Source organism: Physella acuta, unplaced genomic scaffold (assembly GCF_028476545.2).
Source record: "Physella acuta isolate Inbredline_101_S28 unplaced genomic scaffold, ASM2847654v3 ptg000090l, whole genome shotgun sequence".
Lineage (NCBI taxonomy): Eukaryota > Metazoa > Mollusca > Gastropoda > Physidae > Physella > Physella acuta.
Genome location: NW_026731610.1, coordinates 1,237,659 through 1,262,500, shown reverse-complemented (window position 1 = coordinate 1,262,500; position 24,842 = coordinate 1,237,659). Strand labels below are relative to the sequence as shown.

At 36.3% G+C, this 24,842-nt stretch overlaps 1 pseudogene; it reads left to right on the top strand.

The window, feature by feature from the left end:
- The first annotated feature begins 16,246 nt into the window (after positions 1–16,246).
- On the top strand, positions 16,247–17,172 carry LOC131928157 (dynein axonemal assembly factor 6-like; annotated as a pseudogene).
- The last annotated feature ends 7,670 nt before the right edge of the window (positions 17,173–24,842 follow it).

The window sequence follows — 24,842 nt, the reverse complement described above, 5'->3', positions numbered from 1 at the left end:
AACACCATTTGAGATAAGTAAAGTTTACGTGTACATTAAAAAAAAACCGGGAGTGATATCCCGTAAACTTTCTAAATATTCTTATGTAAATCAACAGGGGATGGCAACTTGGGATACAGTCTTGATTTTAAATCCATTTTTACTGACGTAAACTTTTTTTTTAATAGAATAGAATCTCGTAAAAAAAGAATGGCAGACTAAGTGAACGCAAAACAAAATGTGCATAATAGTGCGTAATATTATTAGTAGTTTATAAATTCACATGCGGTTTTTTTTTTTGAGAAATCAAAATAGCGTAAATTACTACTTCCGGTAAACGGAAATTACTCAATTTTTTTAAAGAAAGCAAACAATTAGATCTTTTACTTACATGTGAAATTTCATTTATATATCTGAAATAGTAGGCCTACTCAAGTTATAGGCAAAAAAAAAAAAAAAAAAAAATTGAAAGTAGAAAAAGTTAAATTCCGGTAATCGGAAATCGTTCACACACACACACACACACACACACACACACACATTCTATTTTTTTTAATATAATTTTTTTTTAAAAAAGTAATTTAAAAAATGAATTAACAATATTGTCTATTTCCCGAATTGCCATTCCCCGTTATGTTATATAAGAATTTTATATATATATATATTATATACTATCGTGCTGTAACACTATTTCCATTCCTAGATTGAGTTTTTTGTGTGCTAAAACATGCTGTTGACACATTTAATTCGTTATTATCATTTATACTGAGCATCATGGATCGGTCGAATGTATTATGCTTACACGCCAAAATAACTTATTTTTATTTACAGTTTTTTTTTTTGTTTTTTTTTTTAAATGTGTACACCACTTTCACGCTAAAAGCTATGACTATTAATATATTTTTTTTTATTTTCATGCTTCATCTGCATAACTTTGCTGACTGTAGCAATCTGAGTGATTATCAAGCTTGTATTAATAACAACATTGGTGATTGTCAAGATCCAGTGGAAAAATTGCAAGTTCAGAAAAATTTGAGGCTGGGTACGTTGGTGTGTTCCAACGACGAAAAAATTGTAGGTACCTTAAAGGATGATTTTGGTTGTGTTGGCATGAAAAGGGAGAGGTACAGGTCACACGTTTAAATTACTTTCTTTGTTTTGTCACATTTAGTGAAGACTTTGAGTTAATTGTTATAAAACATCACATAGCTGCAGCAATATAGAGGAGGGAGAGGAAGTGGTGTTACAAACATTGACAAAAATCGCAAATTCGTTTATAGAATACCCATTTAAAATGTATAATATAATGTAATTTGCATACTTCTAACTTTTAATAATGTGGTAGAAAATTTCACAGTATTTATCACACGTCTGACAATAAAGTGCCAGAAAATGGTAGAGAGCACACATACAATTAACATATTTCTGCTAAAAAAAAAAAATTTCATATCTGGTCTTAACTTTCCATAAATGCAATAACAAAATCCCATGCACAATTCAAAACTATTAACCAAAATGGGTGGTTGGTGATTATAAGGGTTTGGGCGTTCGGCGTCTTACTGGCCAGTGACAAAACGATTCCGTTAAAACAGTTTTGATAAAACGGCCCCGACGAAAGAGCCACACAAAATTGACAAAAACACCGTTATTTTGGCTCCCGATAAACCGGCTCCCGAAAATGTGATTCTGTACAAAATGGTTCCCGTCATTATGACTCCGGACAAATATGTTCCCTTCGTTTTGGCTCAATACAACATAGTTCCGTAGTGATTAAATTATACCTGCAAAACCGCCCCTTTCAATAAGGCCTGTGCAACTAGAACCCCCTTCATAAATACTTGATCGTAAAAATACTAATTAATCTTAATTTAGTTTAGTTAAATTTTAGATTCAGCTCGTATATTTAGGTTTAAAGTTTACGTTTTTGTTTTGTTTTATGAAAAACAAGAAGCACAATTAGCGTAGTACACTCTTGTTTTTTGCTTTTCAAAAGTATAATATAATATAATATATAATTATATAGTGAGACTTTGGACTGTATTTTCTTCCCCACACACTCCTCACACCCCCTCGCACCGCTGTAATGTCGACTGTTATAAGTTAAAAAGTTATACATAATTAAAAGTTTGCAATTGTCCACTTCCGTGTCCAGTGATTGATCATCTCATCTGTCTATCTGACCCGGAAAAGGCATTTCGTATTTTTGGTGCTCTCGACCGGTGCAGTGATCAATTTTCTAACTCGGCTATTGGTGAATTCTGCAAGTAAGACACAAGCATTGTGGGTATTATGTGATTAAAACTTGCTATTCTTTGATAAAGTATAAAAAAATATAATATCGAGCTTTGCTTTCAAATTTCAGTGTAAATGTAACTCACTTTTTTCACATAATATTCAATTTACTGTCGTATATAACTATGTTCAGATGTAAACGTACGCTTACATCATTTCGCTTATACCCAACTCTGACTTTGTCTATCGTTTTTTTTTAAATGTAAATTTTGTCATTGTTAGCTTTATTTTTCACGCAGCCTGAATTGGAATATTTGTGCTTATCTTTGAGATAACTGTTTATATCTCTCAGTAGATCTTTCCCAAAAATGTATTATTTCCGATAGCCCAAAATGTCAATTGTTAAATTATATTTGGCTTTAAAATATGTATTTAATAAGCATTTTGAATCGTGAGTTTTTTGTCTCAAATTAATATGTGTACAATGTGTCTGTGCGCCAGTATATTTCTAGACGCCAAGCAATGCTTTAGAGATGCTGTACGAAAAGACTGTGGTCAGTCTGTAGAACACTTGTTGTCCGAAATGGCTTGGGAGTTTGGCCCTTACGGGATGTATAGCGCCCTTTTGGGATGTGGATCTAACAGCTGAAACCAATTAATTTCCCTTGGTAAGTTCATTTGAACCAAACACGATGTTACGGGGCAGTAGTAGGTTACATAGAAAAAGATTAGAATAATCTAGAATTAGAGGGTCGGCGTGGTCGAGTCGGTAAAGCTCATCGTTGCTAAACCGGAAAATCTTGAGTTCGACCCCTCGGGCAGATGAGGCTCGTTAGTTGGTGACAACCACTCTTCTAGGAGAGACAACTCCTTGTAGTTTGATCTTGGTCGGACAAACGCTATGGAAAGCAAATCCTAAAAGAAAAGCAGGCTGAAACCGAAGTCAATGGCCTGAATGGCGCATAACGAGTTGGCACGTATACTTAATTGTGTTTAGGGGATCCCTTCCAACACTAACATTAAGAACGAAGATGAAGAAGAAAACCAAGAATCACTAACAGATGAGGAGGAACTCGAACCGGGTATCCCATTGGACACAATAAAAACACCGGACATACTGGAAGAAATTTAGTTAAGTGATATCAAAATAGTAGACACCCTGACAAAAACATCACGGATGGACCTAAACAGAATTATCCAAGAGTACACAGCTGTTATTAGCAACTTACCTGGAAAAACAAGTTTACTAGAACATAAAATAAAGCTGACCAATACCAGAGCAATAAGAACGAAACCCTACTGCATACCATACGCCCGAAGAGAGCTTATGAAGAAAGAGATGGATGATATGGAGAGACTGGGGATAATAGAGAGGTCCGACTCCGACTTTGGTGCACCAGTGGTACTAGTTAAGAAAAAAGATGGGTCGACACGGTTCTGTGTAGACTATAAGAGACTTAACGCGGTCACAGTCTACGACGCGGAACCCATTCCAGATACAGATGAGCTGTTCGCCAAACTAAATAGGGAAAAATAACTCGACCTTACAAAAGAGTATTAGCAGATCCCCATTTTAACATCTACGAATGAAAACTCCAACATCAGTAATGTGAAACCCAAGCACTCTGTGGCATAGACGCCATACCTCATCCACATCATTATCGGCAAACAAGAAGACAATGTGGCTATCTTGTTACTGTAAGATAGAGTAATAATGTGCCCTAACTGCTAGAAATACCCGTCACATGTGTAGAATTTCACATTTCAGATTTGATGGCGGCATACAATTAGTTTACGGGAAATACATCGCGGCACATCCCTAAACTGAATAGAAACACAAGTATATTTCCGTTTGCAAGTTATTTCCCATATATAAATGTACAGCAACCAGGGGAAGCAACTCACATCCGGAAATTTTTTGTAAGACAACAACAGTAATAATACACCACAAACTAAAATGATTGTTTTATTTATTTTATTTAAAGCTGCTATTACTATTTCCTTACTTAATATTTTGTCCATTCTTGATAAGATTTGGAATACTGAAAAATTAATACGCTCTATAATATATTGAAAAGCATTAGATTAATGACCGGCTGCATTTGTCAGGGTGGGAAACAACGTTGCATTGATATTAATCAATTTATGCAAAATATAAATTTTGGATCCCTTGCAATCAAGGGACAAGGTCAAAATGTAAATTATGTGCATGCACTCGAAGTTTGCAAACAATTATTTCATTAGCAAAATTTAATACCATTATTTATGTAAGCCTTGTTTAAAACATTTCTGTAACAGGGTTCAACTGCCAACCTTGATTGCTTCTTATGTAAAGCTATTCTAGTACTCTCCTCCGTCCTCCATTTAATGAAAAATCCACTATGTGGGTGGTAATGCAAGTAGCATTGTACCTTCTCGTTTATAGAGTAGGGCCTATAGAGAAAATATTGTAATTGTGCACACTAATTTAATACAATTTAAAAAGTTTGTACCGTTTTACGCCTCTCTACTTTAACGTATACGCAGTATAAAGGATGTATTACAATCTAGCAAAAAAAAATCTAAATCAAGATCTGGACAAATCTGGAGATTTTACAACCACCCAGAGCACAAAAAAATGTCCTGTATTGTTAGCTCTACACCAGTTCATATATAAGTATTATAGCAAATATGTTGTTTTCTCTCAACTTTGGAACGATTTTAAGTTTTAAGTATCATATTTGATAATTTAATATCATACTCGAATTGAAGCATAAAAAGCGAGAGTTTTGCTATCCGGACTTTTATTGTTATTTTAGAATATACGAGAAAGTAAAAGGAGATCACTCCCGCTTTATTTTGAAAGTTGAAAGGAGATCACTCCCGCTTTATTTTTTGCCCCAGAAACTGCTAGACCAGCATGGCCTACACGTCAAAGTTTAGCTTTAATTAAAATTGTCAAGCTATAATAGTCAATTTAATATAGACTTCATTAGTAACAGACCACTTGAAGTAACCTTTGTACGCGGTAAATGATTGACAACCACGGCATTTAAAACTCAGTAAATCAAAGTGATCAATGAACAAGACATTGAGATAGAAATTACAACGCTTATCTTTTGTAAGTGATGATGTGACGTAGATGTCTATAACGAAAAAGTGTAGGCATGGAGAGAGTGTATGTGAGAGTGGCCTCCCCTTGAGTGTGGTGTGCAAGAGCGGGACAACGTGTGTGAACGAAGCGGTGTGTGAAGGAATGTGGTGTGTGAAGGAATGTGGTGTGTGAAGGAATGTGGTGTGTGAACGAAGCGGTGTGTGAAAGAATGTGGTGTGTGAAGGAATGGGGTGTGTGAACGAAGCGGTGTGTGAAGGAATGTGGTGTGATGTCAACAGTGTACCTACCCTTCCGTTTTCTTAGCGTCATGTTTCTTGGTGTTGGTGAAAATTACCCGTAAATTATACAGATTCTCTTTATGGACTGTGTTTATTTACAATTGTTACACTTAGTGTTTCTTTCAGACTTTTTTCTACTGGGGTGCACTAGATATTTTCGGGGGGGGGGGGGGGGGGGGGCGGAGAAAATCATCCGGGGGGGGGGGGGGAGGACACCGATAAAAGTATATATTTTCTGTATAAATTATACCCCCCCCCCCCCCCCGCGAAGAGATGCCTGGAAGAAACTATTATTACACTTGGCCCAAACGAGCAAAATACCTATAAAGCCGATAAAGTGAGGTTGTCAACGATAAAAAGTAAAAAGCCCTCATATCAAGAGTCAAAATATTTATACCGAAATACTGATACACATTAGTCAAATAATTGAATTCAACCGGTAGGATGGTCCGGGCCGCTTCTCTACCGGGAATATTGTAAAGTAAAATAGTATTCAGTAAGTATCTGATTCAACTGTCACTTGAACTATGTCACGGACAGAGCAAAGTAAAATTAATAATCAGGTCCGATGACTCGGGTCAACCCAATGTCCGCAGTTTACGGCCTGTAGTAAAATTATATTTTACTCAATAAACACAAAGTTAATATTTTATGAGATTAAAAAGTTTTACATTAAATACAAATGAACTAAGTAAATAATACAATAGCAAAGAGCAAGTGGGAGTAGGGACGACGGCCCTCAACTCCACGTATAAAAGCCAGTAAGAAGAGAGTAAAAGCGATTCAGGTTTTCCTCCCCTTAATATACACCTGTACTATGTGTATCACGTGGCTAGTCCCTCCATCCTGACTGGACCGTGCTTTAGGTGTCCACGTGTTGGTCAAGCCAATGATATGATTGGCCGCTATGTCAGATGACCAACGATTTGGGTGCTGAAATAACATACAAAAAGTGAGTGTGATGGGGTGGGGTATAAGAATGTGGGTAACTGGTGGGTGTCGTAGGCAAGGTAAGAAGGCGGCATAACACTTTTACCGCCACACATGACTAAGTCAAACAAAATATATTAAAATTAATTGCTTATTGTTACGTCCCTTACATGTCCCCTGCTTGTGTGTGTGTGTGTTGTGTGCTGGAACGACAGGTACCCTCCCTTTGGTGTATAGCTGTATCCCTTGGTTGAGTGTGTTTACATGGAGCGAGAGGTGTTCACGTGAGGTGTGTCAGGTGACGGGTGTCAGAGCGTGTGCCAGTGTGTGAATCAGTTAGTTGTAGTGTGGCTGTGGACGTGGAACGTGGAACGTGGTGTTGAGTATTGTATTTATGTTGTAGACCCCTTTTGATCCTTTTATTATTTAAGTACTGTATATATTATTAAATATCTTATTATTATTGTTATTATAGAGTGTTAGTGTTATTGTTGTATACGTCGTATTTGTCTGTTGTTATTTATATACCCCTAGATTCTAGAACCCAACATTTGGGGGCTCGTCCGTTTAGCATGGCTACTACCAGGAGTGCCAGAAGACAGCTAATAAGTGACTTGAAGGAGGAGGGAAAGCTGATCGGGCTGACCGATGACAGTTTGGCGGAGTGGGTAAAGGAAGAGTTGAGGAGGGTGGAAGATGCGAAGGTCGAGGTTGTAGCAAAGGTATGTAACCCTGTACCCCGCTTGAGGGACGTGGCGGCGATGACGGTGGACGAAGACCTGGGTGCGTATGTGAGGCATTTTGAGAGTCAAGCAAAGAGACAAGGCATTGACCACAAGGACTGGTCGCTCCTTCTGACGGACAAGATGAGTGGACAACTGAAGACTTCCCTCGTTGAGACAGGACTGAACCTGCATCATGACTTCGAGTCAGTAAAGGTAAAGTTATTCACGCACGCAGGTTTCAACGAGGAAAAGTATAGGGTCAGATTCCACCAGCTGGTACCAACACACGACGACATGAGAAGCTTCGCAGTCAACACAGAAGCCGCTTTAAGAGCGTGGGTCCAGCAGTCGGGAATAAAGGAAACGTTTGAGGACTTGATGAACCTTTTGATAGTTGATCAGATAAAATCAGTTGTTACTTGTGATCTGTTGGAGAGGCTGAATGGTGCTGCTAAGGTAAGTGTGGAAGATAATCTTAAATTTATTGACAACTATAAGAGCACTCGAAACGCTAGAGTGACGAGGCTAGTAAACCAAACCCCTCCGTACGTCGCTGCTAGTTCGACAGCAGAGAGGATACCCTGGCAAAACACGACACCGCGATCTCCAGGACACCACACTTGCCCTGGTGTACAGCCTATGCATGGTGTTAGGAAGGTCAGCCTGAGCAGTAAATGTTTCACATGTGGACTTTATGGACACTATGCCAGGGATTGTCATAGCAATAGTAATAGCGGCTTTACTTGGAGAAATAGGGCAGATAAAAGAGCTGTTGTGGAGTATGGAAACAACAAAAGACCTTATCGGTGCTACAAGTGCAATGAACAAGGTCATATTGCCAAAGAGTGCAGTATGGATATAGATACAGGCGCCTGTTATAGCTGTAGAAAGCCAGGCCACATACAACGAAACTGTCCCAACCGGACCAGTAGAGCGAGCAACTGGCGTACTGAAAATGTACATCGACGGTCAGATCTCAAGTGTTATTGCTGCGGTGGTGTTGGTCACATATCACGGGTGTGTCCCACAGCTCAGGGTGATATGTTAGGAAATTTTTCCCTGCTTAAAGACTCTCATATGAGAGTGAGGTAAAGCACAAAATTTTGGGGCGTTTCCTTATAAAGGTAGTGTCCTTGGTAAGTTTTTTTTTTTTTTGCTAAAGATAATTTATTTAATCAATGTTAATTTTTCTTTGATGTTTTTTACAGAAGCTGTGTATGATGATTATGGGCTGGAGATAAATGATGTAGTGAAAACGGATATCGAGAAGGGAACTCAGTTTTATCGCCTTTAAGGAAAGATGACCATCTATGGCGACGTACGCATCTGCCGATGGGCCCTTACACTACAGGAAATAGCCTGTACTGTGAAACATATCAAGGGAACTGAGAACTTTGTAGCAGACATTCTATCACGAGTGTTTACGACAACTAGTGTATATGATATTGAGAAATTTATTATTGTTGGAGTATAGTATGAATATGTTAAGAATTTACTATTGAGGCATTATGATATGATTATATTGACAAATGTTTGAGAAAGGTATTGCTGATGCAATAGGCCTATAGAATGATTATGCTGATCAATTTTTTTTATTGTGGCTTATCACATGTATCTTTATAGGTTGAGATAGTCAGACCACGAGCTTGGTGCCCGGCCGGAGAAAACCATAGTCCACACTCAGGACCGAATTGTTCAAGCTGGATGCGAGCCACACTCTGGATCAAACTGTCCAGGCTGGATACAAACCACACTCTGGACCGAACTGTCCAGGCTGGATACAAGCCACACTCTGGATCAAACTGTCCAGGCTGGATACAAGCCACACTCTGGACCGAACTGTCCAGGCTGGATACAAGCCACACGCTGTCCCCACCGGTCAAATCGAGGCTTCCTAAGGACTAAAGAATACATAGTCGAGCGCGGGCGCCAACAGTGGCTAACGGAACAAGAGATGTTTGATCTCTTTAAGGAAAAGAGATCTGAAGGTGGAGGGGAGGGATGTAACGTCCCTTACATGTCCCCTGCTTGTGTGTGTGTGTGTTGTGTGCTGGAACGACAGGTACCCTCCCTTTGGTGTATAGCTGTATCCCTTGGTTGAGTGTGTTTACATGGAGCGAGAGGTGTTCACGTGAGGTGTGTCAGGTGACGGGTGTCAGAGCGTGTGCCAGTGTGTGAATCAGTTAGTTGTAGTGTGGCTGTGGACGTGGAACGTGGAACGTGGTGTTGAGTATTGTATTTATGTTGTAGACCCCTTTTGATCCTTTTATTATTTAAGTACTGTATATATTATTAAATATCTTATTATTATTGTTATTATAGAGTGTTAGTGTTATTGTTGTATACGTCGTATTTGTCTGTTGTTATTTATATACCCCTAGATTCTAGAACCCAACATTTGGGGGCTCGTCCGTTTAGCATGGCTACTACCAGGAGTGCCAGAAGACAGCTAATAAGTGACTTGAAGGAGGAGGGAAAGCTGATCGGGCTGACCGATGACAGTTTGGCGGAGTGGGTAAAGGAAGAGTTGAGGAGGGTGGAAGATGCGAAGGTCGAGGTTGTAGCAAAGGTATGTAACCCTGTACCCCGCTTGAGGGACGTGGCGGCGATGACGGTGGACGAAGACCTGGGTGCGTATGTGAGGCATTTTGAGAGTCAAGCAAAGAGACAAGGCATTGACCACAAGGACTGGTCGCTCCTTCTGACGGACAAGATGAGTGGACAACTGAAGACTTTCCTCGTTGAGACAGGACTGAACCTGCATCATGACTTCGAGTCAGTAAAGGTAAAGTTATTCACGCACGCAGGTTTCAACGAGGAAAAGTATAGGGTCAGATTCCACCAGCTGGTACCAACACACGACGACATGAGAAGCTTCGCAGTCAACACAGAAGCCGCTTTAAGAGCGTGGGTCCAGCAGTCGGGAATAAAGGAAACGTTTGAGGACTTGATGAACCTTTTGATAGTTGATCGGATAAAATCAGTTGTTACTTGTGATCTGTTGGAGAGGCTGAATGGTGCTGCTAAGGTAAGTGTGGAAGATAATCTTAAATTTATTGACAACTATAAGAGCACTCGAAACGCTAGAGTGACGAGGCTAGTAAACCAAACCCCTCCGTACGTCGCTGCTAGTTCGACAGCAGAGAGGATACCCTGGCTAAACACGACACCGCGATCTCCAGGACACCACACTTGCCCTGGTGTACAGCCTATGCATGGTGTTAGGAAGGTCAGCCGGAGCAGTAAATGTTTCACATGTGGACTTTATGGACACTATGCCAGGGATTGTCATAGCAATAGTAATAGCGGCTTTACTTGGAGAAATAGGGCAGATAAAAGAGCTGTTGTGGAGTATGGAAACAACAAAAGACCTTATCGGTGCTACAAGTGCAATGAACAAGGTCATATTGCCAAAGAGTGCAGTATGGATATAGATATAGGCGCCTGTTATAGCTGTAGAAAGCCAGGCCACATACAACGAAACTGTCCCAACCGGACCAGTAGAGCGAGCAACTGGCGTACTGAAAATGTACATCGACGGTCAGATCTCAAGTGTTATTGCTGCGGTGGTGTTGGTCACATATCACGGGTGTGTCCCACAGCTCAGGGTGATATGTTAGGAAATTTTTCCCTGATTAAAGACTCTCATATGAGAGTGAGGTAAAGCACAAAATTTTGGGGCGTTTCCTTATAAAGGTAGTGTCCTTGGTAAGTTTTTTTTTTTTTTTTGCTAAAGATAATTTATTTAATCAATGTTAATTTTTCTTTGATGTTTTTTACAGAAGCTGTGTATGATGATTATGGGCTGGAGATAAATGATGTAGTGAAAACGGATATCGAAAAGGGAACTCAGTTTTATCGCCTTTAAGGAAAGATGACCATCTATGGCGACGTACGCATCTGCCGATGGGCCCTTACACTACAGGAAATAGCCTGTACTGTGAAACATATCAAGGGAACTGAGAACTTTGTAGCAGACATTCTATCACGAGTGTTTACGACAACTAGTGTATATGATATTGAGAAATTTATTATTGTTGGAGTATAGTATGAATATGTTAAGAATTTACTATTGAGGCATTATGATATGATTATATTGACAAATGTTTGAGAAAGGTATTGCTGATGCAATAGGCCTATAGAATGATTATGCTGATCAATTTTTTTTATTGTGGCTTCTCACATGTATCTTTATAGGTTGAGATAGTCAGACCACGAGCTTGGTGCCCGGCCGGAGAAAACCATAGTCCACACTCAGGACCGAATTGTTCAAGCTGGATGCGAGCCACACTCTGGACCGAACTGTCCAGGCTGGATACAAGCCACACTCTGGACCGAACTGTCCAGGCTGGATACAAGCCACACTCTGGACCGAACTGTCCAGGCTGGATACAAGCCACACTCTGGACCGAACTGTCCAGGCTGGATACAAGCCACACTCTGGATCAAACTGTCCAGGCTGGATACAAGCCACACTCTGGACCGAACTGTCCAGGCTGGATACAAGCCACAATCTGGATCAAACTGTCCAGGCTGGATACAAACCACACTCTGGACCGAACTGTCCAGGCTGGATACAAGCCACACTCTGGATCAAACTGTCCAGGCTGGATACAAGCCACACTCTGGACCGAACTGTCCAGGCTGGATACAAGCCACACGCTGTCCCCACCGGTCAAATCGAGGCTTCCTAAGGACTAAAGAATACATAGTCGAGCGCGGGCGCCAACAGTGGCTAACGGAACAAGAGATGTTTGATCTCTTTAAGGAAACGAGATCTGAAGGTGGAGGGGAGGGATGTAACGTCCCTTACATGTCCCCTGCTTGTGTGTGTGTGTGTTGTGTGCTGGAACGACAGGTACCCTCCCTTTGGTGTATAGTTGTATCCCTTGGTTGAGTGTGTTTACATGGAGCGAGAGGTGTTCACGTGAGGTGTGTCAGGTGACGGGTGTCAGAGCGTGTGCCAGTGTGTGAATCAGTTAGTTGTAGTGTGGCTGTGGACGTGGAACGTGGAACGTGGTGTTGAGTATTGTATTTATGTTGTAGACCCCTTTTGATCCTTTTATTATTTAAGTACTGTATATATTATTAAATATCTTATTATTATTGTTATTATAGAGTGTTAGTGTTATTGTTGTATACGTCGTATTTGTCTGTTGTTATTTATATACCCCTAGATTCTAGAACCCAACACTTATATTAGCTTTTGTCGCAATCAGAACGACTGGGAACAAAAAATAAACAGCAAAGATTGCTAAACATTGAAGTGAAAGATATCACCAAATAACAATTATACAAAGGGAACTCGTAGATGCACGTGTATATACTCATGGAGCTGTTAGAGAACGCTCTCTTAGAACTGTGAGCTGGCCACTGATTGAAACGTTTTAAAATCTACGAATGAAAACTCCAACATCAGTATCGTGAAACCCAAGCACCCTGTGGCATAGACGCCATACCTCATCCACATCATTATCGGCAAACAAGAAGACAATATGGCTATCTTGCTACTATAAGATAGAGGAATAATGTGACCTAACTACTAGACACATCTATGACATGTGTAGAATTTTCCATTTTAGATTTCATGGTGGCGTAAAATTAATTGACGGGAAATACATATCGGCACATCCCTGAACGTAATAGAGATATTTCGTTTTGGTAGTTGTTTCCCCTATTATAATGTATTGTAACCAGGGGAAGAAACCAATATAGGGAATTTTTATGTGAGAACAAAATTAATAGTACAATATAAACTAAAATGATATTTTAAATGTATTATAAAATATGCAGCTATTAATATTTACTTACCTAATATTACATAAAATTCTGTCCATTTTTCAAAAGTTTTGGATTTCTGAATAATTTAATTTGCTCTAAAATATGTAGAATAACATTAGCTCAATGACCGGCTGCATTTTACCAGATCGAAAACCGCCGCTTTAACCATACAGTCGTTACCTTTTAATCATAGAAATTTTGGATCCCTTGAAAATCAAGGGACAATATCATTTTGTCTTTTACTACACAGCAAGAAGATGCCCCTTCTGGTCTTTTAATGAGAGGAGAGTACAAGATAAAATCTGTGTTTGTTGATGATGACCAAAATAAATATGAAGCTTGGGAATGGCACCTTGATGTTAAGAAAGACTGGTGATAAGCATGCCGGATGCTAGATATATTAGGTTCATTAATAATAATAATATGTTCTCTGTATGAAATATTGAGCTTCCAGACCATAGGGAATATTTTAAAGTTTTAAGAACTCATTATGTAATAGTTAAAATTTCAAAACTGTATTCAGAAATGATAAGTCTGAGTAGTCACATTATTTATAACTTACATACTCTTAATTCAGCTGATTGTAGTCATGACAGCAATGGGTTCCTCTGTATTTATGTCATACGTTATTGTAAATTTGATGCCAAGATAAGTCTTTTTTTTTAATGTTACCACCTGCTGTGAATGAGTTTTCTGGTACGGTTAACATAACTGTGGTTAGCTTTTGTATTTTGTTCTATTCTTCAAGCCCAAATCTAGATATTAAACTTGCCAGTATCTTGTTTTACTTAACCATCATTTAATTTAAACAATCATTGATAGGTATTCTAACAATTGTCTGAACCTCGTAATATAGGCTTGAGGTTGTGTGTAGTTGGACCATATCACACTGTCCAACACCCCACTCTGGCAGTAATGTTTTTCTAAGCTTTCTGTAACAACTTTAATGAAGCTCTCTGATATACTTTGCATTCCAGTACCTTTACACTTAAAACTTCATTATCCTGCTTTGGAAAGAATCTTGATACAATAAAAATAAAATTGAAAGCAATATTCATATGAGGTTGTAAATAATTCAGCTTGAATCACAGCATGAATTATATTCTAATAAGAGGCTTAAAGAGTTGAACTGACATCCGCCTAGGCAATATATATTTCATGTTCATGGAAAGAAAATGGTTTAGATGTTTGTGTAATTATTTCTTGTCACTATTGGCTAAATATTTTTTTAAACAAAATCTTGCATTTATCAAGGGGTTTTGTTTCATTAGAGAATCAGTATTTTTTGTTTCGTTTTAAAACTGTAAAATTTTATACCCATTTCATGTAGTTTAAAGTTTGCTTTTTTTTTAGTTACATACAATTAGTTTTTTCAAAGCATATACAATGTGAACAAATTCTTTTAAGATGCTGTTTATATACAGAATATTCTTATTTCCAAAGTTTTGTCCTCTTCTGTATAAATGTATCTACTATTTAATCATCCAATACCTAAGCGTAGCACAGATTGGTTAGTATTTAACTTTTTTCTTCAAAAATATAGTCTATATATTTGGCTTCAGGCACTTTCTTCTATTTGCTGCTAACCTGTGCCTTTGTTATATGTTTATTTTTCTTTATTGAAAAATAAAACTTGCATAAATGACACTTTATCGCTAAAATTGCAGCACTGTTTATGCTGAATATTTTTTGGAGGATACCAACTTCACTGCTGTGCCTGCATCACGTTTCTTTATGTAAAATTACTGTTTCACTGTCACTAAATTTCTTTATCATTAAACTTGTGATTTATTTTTAACAAAAACTGTTAGAAGTTAAGAGTTTGAATTCATTAGAAAAGTATTCATTTTTAAATTTAAGTTTTCAAATAGTCTGAATTGGTATTGGTCCTATGCAAGTGAATTTAGTTTTGCTTCAGTCATGTTCAAGTGCATGAATCAAGTTTCTGATCTTTTTAAATGTAATCTTCAACTGTTGAATAAAACTTTTTTATTATCTAAAAAAAAAAAAAAAAAAAAAAAAAAAAAAAAAAAAAAAAAAATATCATTTTGCAATTTTCACTCAGTCGATTTTAGCTTGCAAACAACTTTAATTACTAATAATGTAATGGGTGACCCGTCAAAAGAGCGCACGACAAAAGAGCGCCGACATAAGAGCGCAAACTAAAGATCGAAAAACCATATTTAATAAATAGAAACAAGAAGATTAACTCAGATAGGAAGAAATGGTTTGTAGTTAACTCTGTTTTGTTTCATTAAAAAACTAATTGTTCACTTTATTTAAGTAAAAAACTGGTATTGACTGGTATTGACAATTGATATTATCCATTGTTACGAACATCATCATTCTGTAAACGTCGGTCGTTCCTAATCCCAAAAGACGAAATTTTGCCCTCTTGTTCTCGTTTGGAGTTGTTATCTCTGCAACGTTCTGCGGATTTGGGTATGGCAGCTGCTTGCGTTTTCTCTGTCTTTCTATTGCACGTTGTGAAGCGACGTATGCCGGCAAAAGAGGTACTACTTCCATCGAAATTCCTGCTCTGGCTTGTTGTATAATCTGCCTTGGTTTTTCCAACTCTTGACAGAACAACATCGTTCAACATTTTCATCCGTCCTCGGCAGCCATCTTTCTTACAGCATCTCTTACAGTCGTACTTCCATCAGCATTTGCTCTGTCCTTTCGATATCTGTAGCCTTCGACCAATATCTTCTCCATGTTACTTGGGTTAGAGATATTTTCAAACTGCATTCATAATATATTAACCATAATATATAAATAAACACATGTCGTTTTATCGTACCGCCGATTGTTTAATTAAAATATTCGTTTAGCGTACAACGTGTGTTTTTTTTTTAAATTGACTGCGCTCTTATGTCGGCGCTCACATCTAACAACACATTTCATAACAATATGGCTTGTAAATAAGTCACCAACTTCTCATTTTTTTACGTGCCAGCTAGTATTTTTTAAACCAAATATGTTTTTTTCTTTAAAAAAAAAAAATTAACAGAAAAGTTACCTCCCCTTTTATTGTATAATAATAGACTGCAAGTTGTAGGCAAATACAGCCTACTTACTTTTTTTAAAGAAGTTTACAGTTTGAAATGGGGATTAATGGAGTTATGGACCAGTGCCGGGGGAGGTGTAGACTAGTACTGGGGGAGGTGTAGACTGGTACTGTTGGAGGTGTAGACTAGTACTGAATAAGTACAAAAACGTACAACGTCATGATCCTATCACTTATCTCTGATGGCTCAATGTACAATGTTAGCGATGTATCGACATTCACATCCTCAGATGTGCTGTATTTACTTGCTGATTCGGAAAGGTAGGTCTGATCTCAACAAGTTATGATCCGTAGTTGGATACGGCACGTATAGATGGAGAAAAACAAGTTGACGAAAACAATGTCTACGAAATTTAAAAAAAAAACGCACTATTACCGAAAAGCAAATTGGACCATTTTTTAAATTATAAAACGTTCTTCCTTAAGTGTAATGAACATAAACGAGTTGATCAAAGAAGAACATTTTAAAAACGAAACCAGATAACTTTTTTTGTTTAATTTTGAAAAATTAATTTCCTTTAAAATGTTAAGGAAAGCTTTAGCTAAATGACCGGCTAAATTTTGTAAGAAATGAAACCACCGCTTAACTGGCCTCAACTGGTCACATACGTGTAATTTTAAATTTTAGATCCCTTGCAATCAAGTTTGGTCCAGGTCAAATTGGACCAGAGAAAACATCTGAAGATAACGCACCAGTGCAGAATTCTGACAGTAAAGATATCTGGTTAGAATATGAAGTCCCAGAAGGTTCTGAATTTGATGTAATAGATGATCCTAGACCTCAGCCTGAGTATGATATATTGTATAGTCAATCAGTCACGAGCGAGGATATATTTTTACAAATGGGTAACAAGACATCAGTTACATCTAGCTGTGAAAATTTGACAATAAAAATCAAACTTCCAAGCACAAAAATGTCAGAGGTAGAATTAGATGTCAAGTCAAAGTTTCTTGACTGCCGCACACCTAACTATAAACGTGGGCTGCACTGACCTCACCCTGTTGACCACAAGAATGGCAAAGTTCAGTGGGACTCTTATTGTGACTTTAAGAATGGTCAGAGACTTTGATGAATTTAACTTCTAAAAAAAAATAATTGTGTATTGCATTTATTTTGGTGCTCATAGTGTTAAATCTGAGATAAAAGTGTCTGTCATTGTGTAAAGCTGGTTGTATATATATATATATATGTATATATATATATATATATATATATATATATATATATATATATATATATATATATATATATATATATATATATATATATATATATATATATATATATATATATATATATATATATATATATATATGTATATATATATATATATATATGTATATATATATATATATATATGTATATATATATATGTATATATATATATATATATATATATATATATATATATATATATATATATATTATATATATATATATATATATATATATATATATATATATATGTATATATATATATATATATGTATATATATATATATGTATATATATATATGTATATATATATATATATATATATATATATATATATATACATACACAAACACGCATACATATATATGTCAGTCTAAGTATAAATGTTTAAAAAATGAAAAGTGATATATGAACTGAATGTGATATGAAAGTTAATAAAAATGAATTATACAAATCTTGCTTTTTAAAAGTTGAATATGTTTTAAACAATTAAACAGGTTTTCTGTTGTTAAAATATTGTTGTTTTTTTAAAGACAAAATATTATCTGATAATGTAAATAAAATGCATAAAAAAAAAACCCTTGAAATTAAGGGACAAAAAAAGGACAAAAATTGTTAAGAGACCTTGATCTTGTCCCTTGATTTCTAGGGATCCAAAAATATTGTAATTTTAGTACAGATGTAGATAACTACGTGATAAAGCTGTAGAATCCCAACTTAAAAGAACGTCAGCAGGTCATTGAACTAATGCTTTTTTATTTTTTTTTATTTTAGAGCAAATGATTATTCAGAAATCAAAATGATCAAGAACGGACGGATTATTGCCTAAGAACTTAGGCAGGAAAGCTTTAGCTCAATGACCTGCTAGTTTTTTTAAGGAATGAAACCACCACTTGACTATTCTATTATACCATTGTTTTGGATCCCTTGAAATCAAGGGACAATTTGACAGGACGGATCAAGAACAGGGGCCGGCAAGCTTCGGCTCGCGAGCCGCATGCGGCTCATTTGATGTCGAGATGCGGCTCTTCAGCTCCAAGCACAAATATTAATAATTTTATTTTATTTTCAAAACTCATAAAAAATATTGTTCTGCAACACTCGGTAATTTACGATAAAATAATAAACATAAACAATACACACTCGCTATTCCGTTAGAATATTTAGTTACGCCTTATTTCTATGTACTTCCTATTAACTTTTCTATCACAAATTAAAACATTCAACTTCAAGGTGAATATCACAAAGAAACTAAACGAAATAAATGTAAAACTGCATGGAAAGTAAAACCCAGCCTTGCTTGAAGAAGATCATTGTTTCGAAAAAAAATTACTTCACTTTGTTGAAGACACGGAGTGCGGTAAATTACTTTATTATCGGCAATTAAGAAGACAATTTGGCTTTCTTGCTACTATAAGATGGATGAATAATTTGCCCTAACTACTAGACACATCTATGACATGTGAAGATCTATCCATTTTAGATTTCATGGCGGCATACAATTAGTTGACGGGAAATGCATCGAGGCACATTCCTGAAGGGAATAGAAACAAAAGAATATTTCCTTTTTCTAGTTGTTTCCCATATTTAAATTTATTACATGCAAGGGAAGTAAGTAATATCCTGATTTAATTTTTTGTGTGAGAACAAAATAATACAATAAAAACTAAAATGATTGTTTCACTTATTATATACAATGCACTTATTAATATTTTTTTACCTAATATTTTGTCCATTCTTGTTAAATTTTGGATTTCTGAATGATTACCTTGCTATAAAATATGTAGAAAAGCATTAGCTAAATGACCGGCTGCATTTTTCTAGATGGGAAACCACCGTTAAGTCATTACTAGTGTTGAAATAATATAAATAAATTTTGGATCCCTTGATTATCAAGGGACTATACTAAATTGTATGAGTATATTGGGTTATCTGAGTGCTGTAGTGTTGGGCATTCTTAAACCGCTTGATTTTTTTATGCGCGTTTAAAGTAAATCATTTTAGCGTGGCCGAGAGTTGATTCGTTGTTGATTGGTAGATGCGGTTGAGTAATCGTGTGTTGGAAATTACACATTGAGAATGTCGAGTAGCAGCGATGTTTAGAATGGTTTATTTGGATAATGCTATTTAAATTCGTCGTGAAAAAAAAACGTATGTTGTGAAATTTGAGTAGTTGAGTTAATAGTTGAGTATAGTTCGTCGAGATAATCGTAAATTCGATGATGTCCTGACGGATCATCCGGTGACAGGACACATGATCTCAGACAAAATATATCACGGACAATTGATCTCAGGACAAAATATATCAGGACAAATGATATCATGGACACATAATATCAGACAAAATATCTCACAGCTAAATTTTAATAGTGTATTGGATGGTGTCAGTTCATCTGAACATTGTTTTATTGACTATCATAATATTGTGTTTACTATGTTTAATATTGTTTATAGGCCTATATAATACTTGTGAGAAATGTTTGCCGTATAAATTTGTCATATTGCACTTAACATTTTGAAATTAAGATTTCTTATATAGTATACCAAGATTAAAGAAATATTTCGATAGGTAGCGTAGGTGGGCTTGCCAAACATGAAACAATCCTACCAAGTCAGGTGGACGAAACTAGATCAAAGTAAACTAGATCAAAGTGAATGAAATAACAATAAACACACACCTTCGTATCAAGGTGGCCGCCCGCTTTGATGGCAGGGACACGCCTTAAAAGGGAAAGACATCCTCCCTCAATGGACAATACATCTAGCAACTAAAGTCAATAGTTATGCGTCGGTCACACCTTATTGATCAGGTGACAAAGGCTAATTTAAACGACAGCGGTCATCGCATGGCTATGTTTGTCGTAGTGTGCATGCAAACAAAGCATCATTAATGGTGATTGCTCAGCTATGGCCTCTTTCGTTACCTCGCAAAATGGTTTTAGGACATTAGTTTCTGGTGAATTTATGTTTATAAAAGCCATTTGTAAATCTGAAGTTTGGACATGTCGAGCTAGAGTTCACACAACACATGATCACATAGTATTAGAGAGTTGTGATCATAACGATGTACCTACCGGCATAGAAACGTAAGCGTTACGTTTCTGTTGATGATGCAATAAAAACAATAGTTTTATGTAACAAACCTGAAGACACATTCACATTTTTGAAAAATATTTCGCGTGTTTTCAACAGCAATGTTATATAGCTACCGTTACTTCACTTGTTTAAACATCATTTATTATACCTTTTAGGCTAAAGGAGTAAGTTTGTTTTAATTTTTACTTTTTCAAATCAAATGGTATTACAAATATTAAATTTAATAAATCTTTTGATGCTTTGTTAAGTTGAACAAATTCATTTTATTCACAATTATTATGCTTAAAAAGGTAAACAAAGCCATATTGATAGTCAATTTTTCAATTCAACTAAAATCATCCAATACACTATTAAAATTTTGCTGTGAGATATTTTGTCTGAGATCAATTGTCCATGGTATCATTTTTCCTGATATAATTTGTCCTGGTATCTTTTGTCCTCGAGATCATTTGTCCTTGAGATTATTTGTCCTGAGATCATTTGTCCTAAGATCATTTGTACGTGACACATTTTGTCTGAGATATTTTGTCTGAGATCATTTTTCCTGAGATCATTTGTCATGGAACCGGATCATCCTCCTCACCTGGTTCTGCATAACATTTTTTTTCCCAAAGAAGGGGGAGTACTTGCGGTTGCATGACTACTTGGTATGGCTCTGAGATGTTTACTGTTGTAGTGCTTGTGGTATTGCGTCTTGTTGTTTCCCTTTCAGTCTTGTATTCGTACATGTACGGAGGGGAAGGGGGATCTCGTGAAGGTAGTTGTCAATGTTTAGTAAGTTTAAAAAACCGCATAGCTTGCTAAACATTTAAGTAATACCCAGCTTGTTATCTAATAAAACAGTTCACCTAACAATCTGAGAGGCGCCTTTTACTGCATCGACGGGAACGAGTGCTAGGGGAGATGCGGTCTAATACCAGGGGAGGTGTTGAATAGTCTTAGGGGAAGGTGCTGTCTAGTGGAAGTGTGGAATAGTGCGAGGAGAGACGCAGATTAGTAAAAAGCGAGGTGCGAAGTAGTGCTAGGTTAATCGCTCATGAATGCCTTTACGTTGGCCAGACATTCTACTGTCATACAAAGATCACTCCAAACATCAACATAAAAAGTACAATCTGTTACAAAGTGTTTAAAAAGTATAAGCGTGGCGACTATCCAGACAAAACAAACCATGAAAAAGACAATGATGAAGAAGAAGTGGGTGTCCTAATAACAACCGGTTTAGAGAAACTGTGAAAGATATAAAAATTAGGGAAAAGTTTTTGATAGAAATGAAAAAAAAAATAGTAAAGCATAAAAGGCGTGATGGGGTGTTGTGACTGGCCTTAACTCCACTGTGGGTTGAAAAGAAAGAAGAAAAGGGGTGGCTATCTAAAGAATATCTCGTGCAAATAGGATTTTTATTTAAAACTGCGTTTAATTAAACTCAAAGAAAAAATGTAAATATTAATCGAGAGGTTTATTTCTTCAGTAATAATATTTCTTTACATCTTATACATTGCTTTGAAAACATCACGGAACAAAAATTAATTCATTATAAAGAATATTGGAGCTCAAACAACTTTTTGTTTTCGATTTCTCACTTTTGAAGTTGCCACCTACTTATTTGATTTAGTAAATAACTCGCAGTGTGAAAAATTAGTGAATATGGATTTTCATAATTTGTGCATTGATTTTCATACTATCAAAAAAAAGATGGCGCATACGTAATACTACATTTATTTAATATCAGCGTAAATTATCAGTACAAAAGATCTTCGATTTTCATTCTTTAATTGGCACGTATGTTTCATCCATATTTGTAAATAAACAAGCTCGCTAGTTATGAATATAAGTTGCGCAATAAACCATTGTTTATTAAACAATAACACTGAGTTTATTGCGTTTTTGAAAAATATAATAGATTTGCAATATTAATTTGTATTAGCTGCTTCCCATTTGTACATTTATTGTTACCAGGGGAAGCAACTAACAAACTAAGTTTTTGCTAAAGAAAAAAAATAATACTAAGTAAACTGAATTGATTACTGTATTTGTTATATTTGACACAGGTATTAATAAGTATAAATTGTTTTTTTGTCACCTGATAAATTACATTTTATTTTAGAAAATTTATTCTGCTCTAAAATATATAGAAAACCTTTAGCTTAATGACCTGCTAAATATTAAAAGAGATAAAACTGACACCTTTACGACGATGCAGAGCTTCTTCACGTGCATTATTTTGGATTCTTTGCAATCAAGCGACCATCTAAAAATACTTATAACGACACGGTCTACCGACTATGACACACAATCCCTACCCTTCGCCCTTCCCTTTAATTTTATCAAGAGCCATTCCCTTTGCTCGGCTTCGACGGGACATGACTAATATTTACGTACTATCCCTTTGCCTACATGGCATTTAAATGTTTTGTAAAATGGTTCAAACAGATTTTTTTGTTAGATATAAAGGGTCTACATAAAACTGTAAACTCAGCTTCAATGGTTTAAAATTTATTTATTTCCACTTTCCATAACCTTTCTTTTCTTCCTTTTATAGGAACACTTCTAACTATATTTCGACTTTGAGACCCCACTGTAGGCCCAACACCTTATAACTAAGTTAAACTCAGACAACAACACAAAAATCACCCCGAAAACAATGCAACATGACAAGTGTCTTGCCTACTTTACGCCCCCCCCCCCCCCCTTCCCCTGTACTCAACAGTCACAAATGCTGCAAAAATAAACATAGAAATGTCACGATTCACTGACTGACACATCACCCCTACCCTCTCCCTCTCATTCAGTTTTAAATAATCGATTACACAGCAAACACTCTGGAGAGAAAAATAGTACGATAAATGGAAAAAAAACTGCTTCAATATGCCACATTTCCTTTAAAAAAAAATATTATAGTCCATTACAAAATATACATCTGAAATATCGAAAAACTTTCTGTCCATGTGAAGGGACAAAACTCAAGAAAAATTCACCCCAGCTCCATCCTATTTTAACTAAATTTCTTGTTGTATGGTTACTAACATTGTATCACCTTTTGTTCATGTCATGATGCTGATATTTATTCCTCTTTAATTATTAATTCCTCTATATCTGCCACTCGTGATGTGTATAACATTGTTGAACGTGTTTGTTTTGGAATATATATATATATATATTAACAATTTTGATGTGATTATTTTTAAAATGGACAATAAACGTATTTTCAAAAATATGAAATCAAGGTACTAGATCAACGTTTTTATTTTCAGCCTTTGAGCTTAAGCGACCCGTAACTGCTCTTTGATTTTACAAATATACAATGCATATTATTATTCGAATACCATGAATAATTTTAGCCTCGTTTAAAAAGTTTGTTTTCTTATACATAGTTTAGCGACCAACCGTGTGTTTTTTAGCGCAATTTCAATTCTGGAGAATTGCGTTTATTAACCCGTCATTTCTGGATGGATGAATGGATGGATGAATTAATGTGTGTCCGCAGATTTAAGTCGTATCTCCTCCTCAACGAAGCAATATCGAGGACTAGTTCCAAAAGCAATTATGTAAAGCAAGTTACGAGGATGAACATAGGCCATAAAAATACCGGGTTTCTTTTATGGATTTCCCGGAAAAGCCAAAAAACCTCAAAAAATGCAGTTTTTGGCCCATAAACAAACTAAACAAACTCGCTAGTTATAAATATATCATGCGAAATAAAACACTGTTTAATAAATATTAACATTAAATATATTGTATTGTTGAAAAATATAATCAATGCATATTAGTTATATATTTGTTCAAGTTTCTTCCTATTTGAAGTCTTTTAACCAAGGGAAACAACTATAATATCTCTTTTTTAGTTAAAGGAGGAAACACGTAATACAATAAAAACAAAAACGATTGTCTAATCTTCAATATAAACACAAGCAATTATACAATTATTGGGCACTTTTGTCTATTCTTCACTTTTCGGGGGACCCCCCCCCCCCCCTTCAGAAGAAAGTCTACGGCTACTCCGAACGAAATGGGCTTAATATAATAAACATACACTAGTGTCCTAGTGTCCGCCCCCCTCCCCGAAAAATGTTGACCGCCTCCCCCGAAAATATCAATACCCCCCCCCCCCCCCAGCAGAAAAATTCTGGAAGAAATACAAGACAGCTTCCTAATCACGCCTAACCTCTAACACTCTACAGACCAACTATTCCCTAACGCTACCTATCTCCAACTGCCCACAGGTCAATGGTCAGCTGACCGTCGCACGTGACCGGTCATCTCCTGCTACAATTCTATTGGTTCTCCTTGACTGACCAATGTCTACCTGATCTACCTGACCGACGCTATTCTACCTCTCGCCTGCTTGACCTCTGACTTATTTATAACAAGCGTCATCACACTTACCCGTTATCTATCAACACATTCCACTGCAATAGGGATTGTAAATAGGTCACCAAGTTCTCGT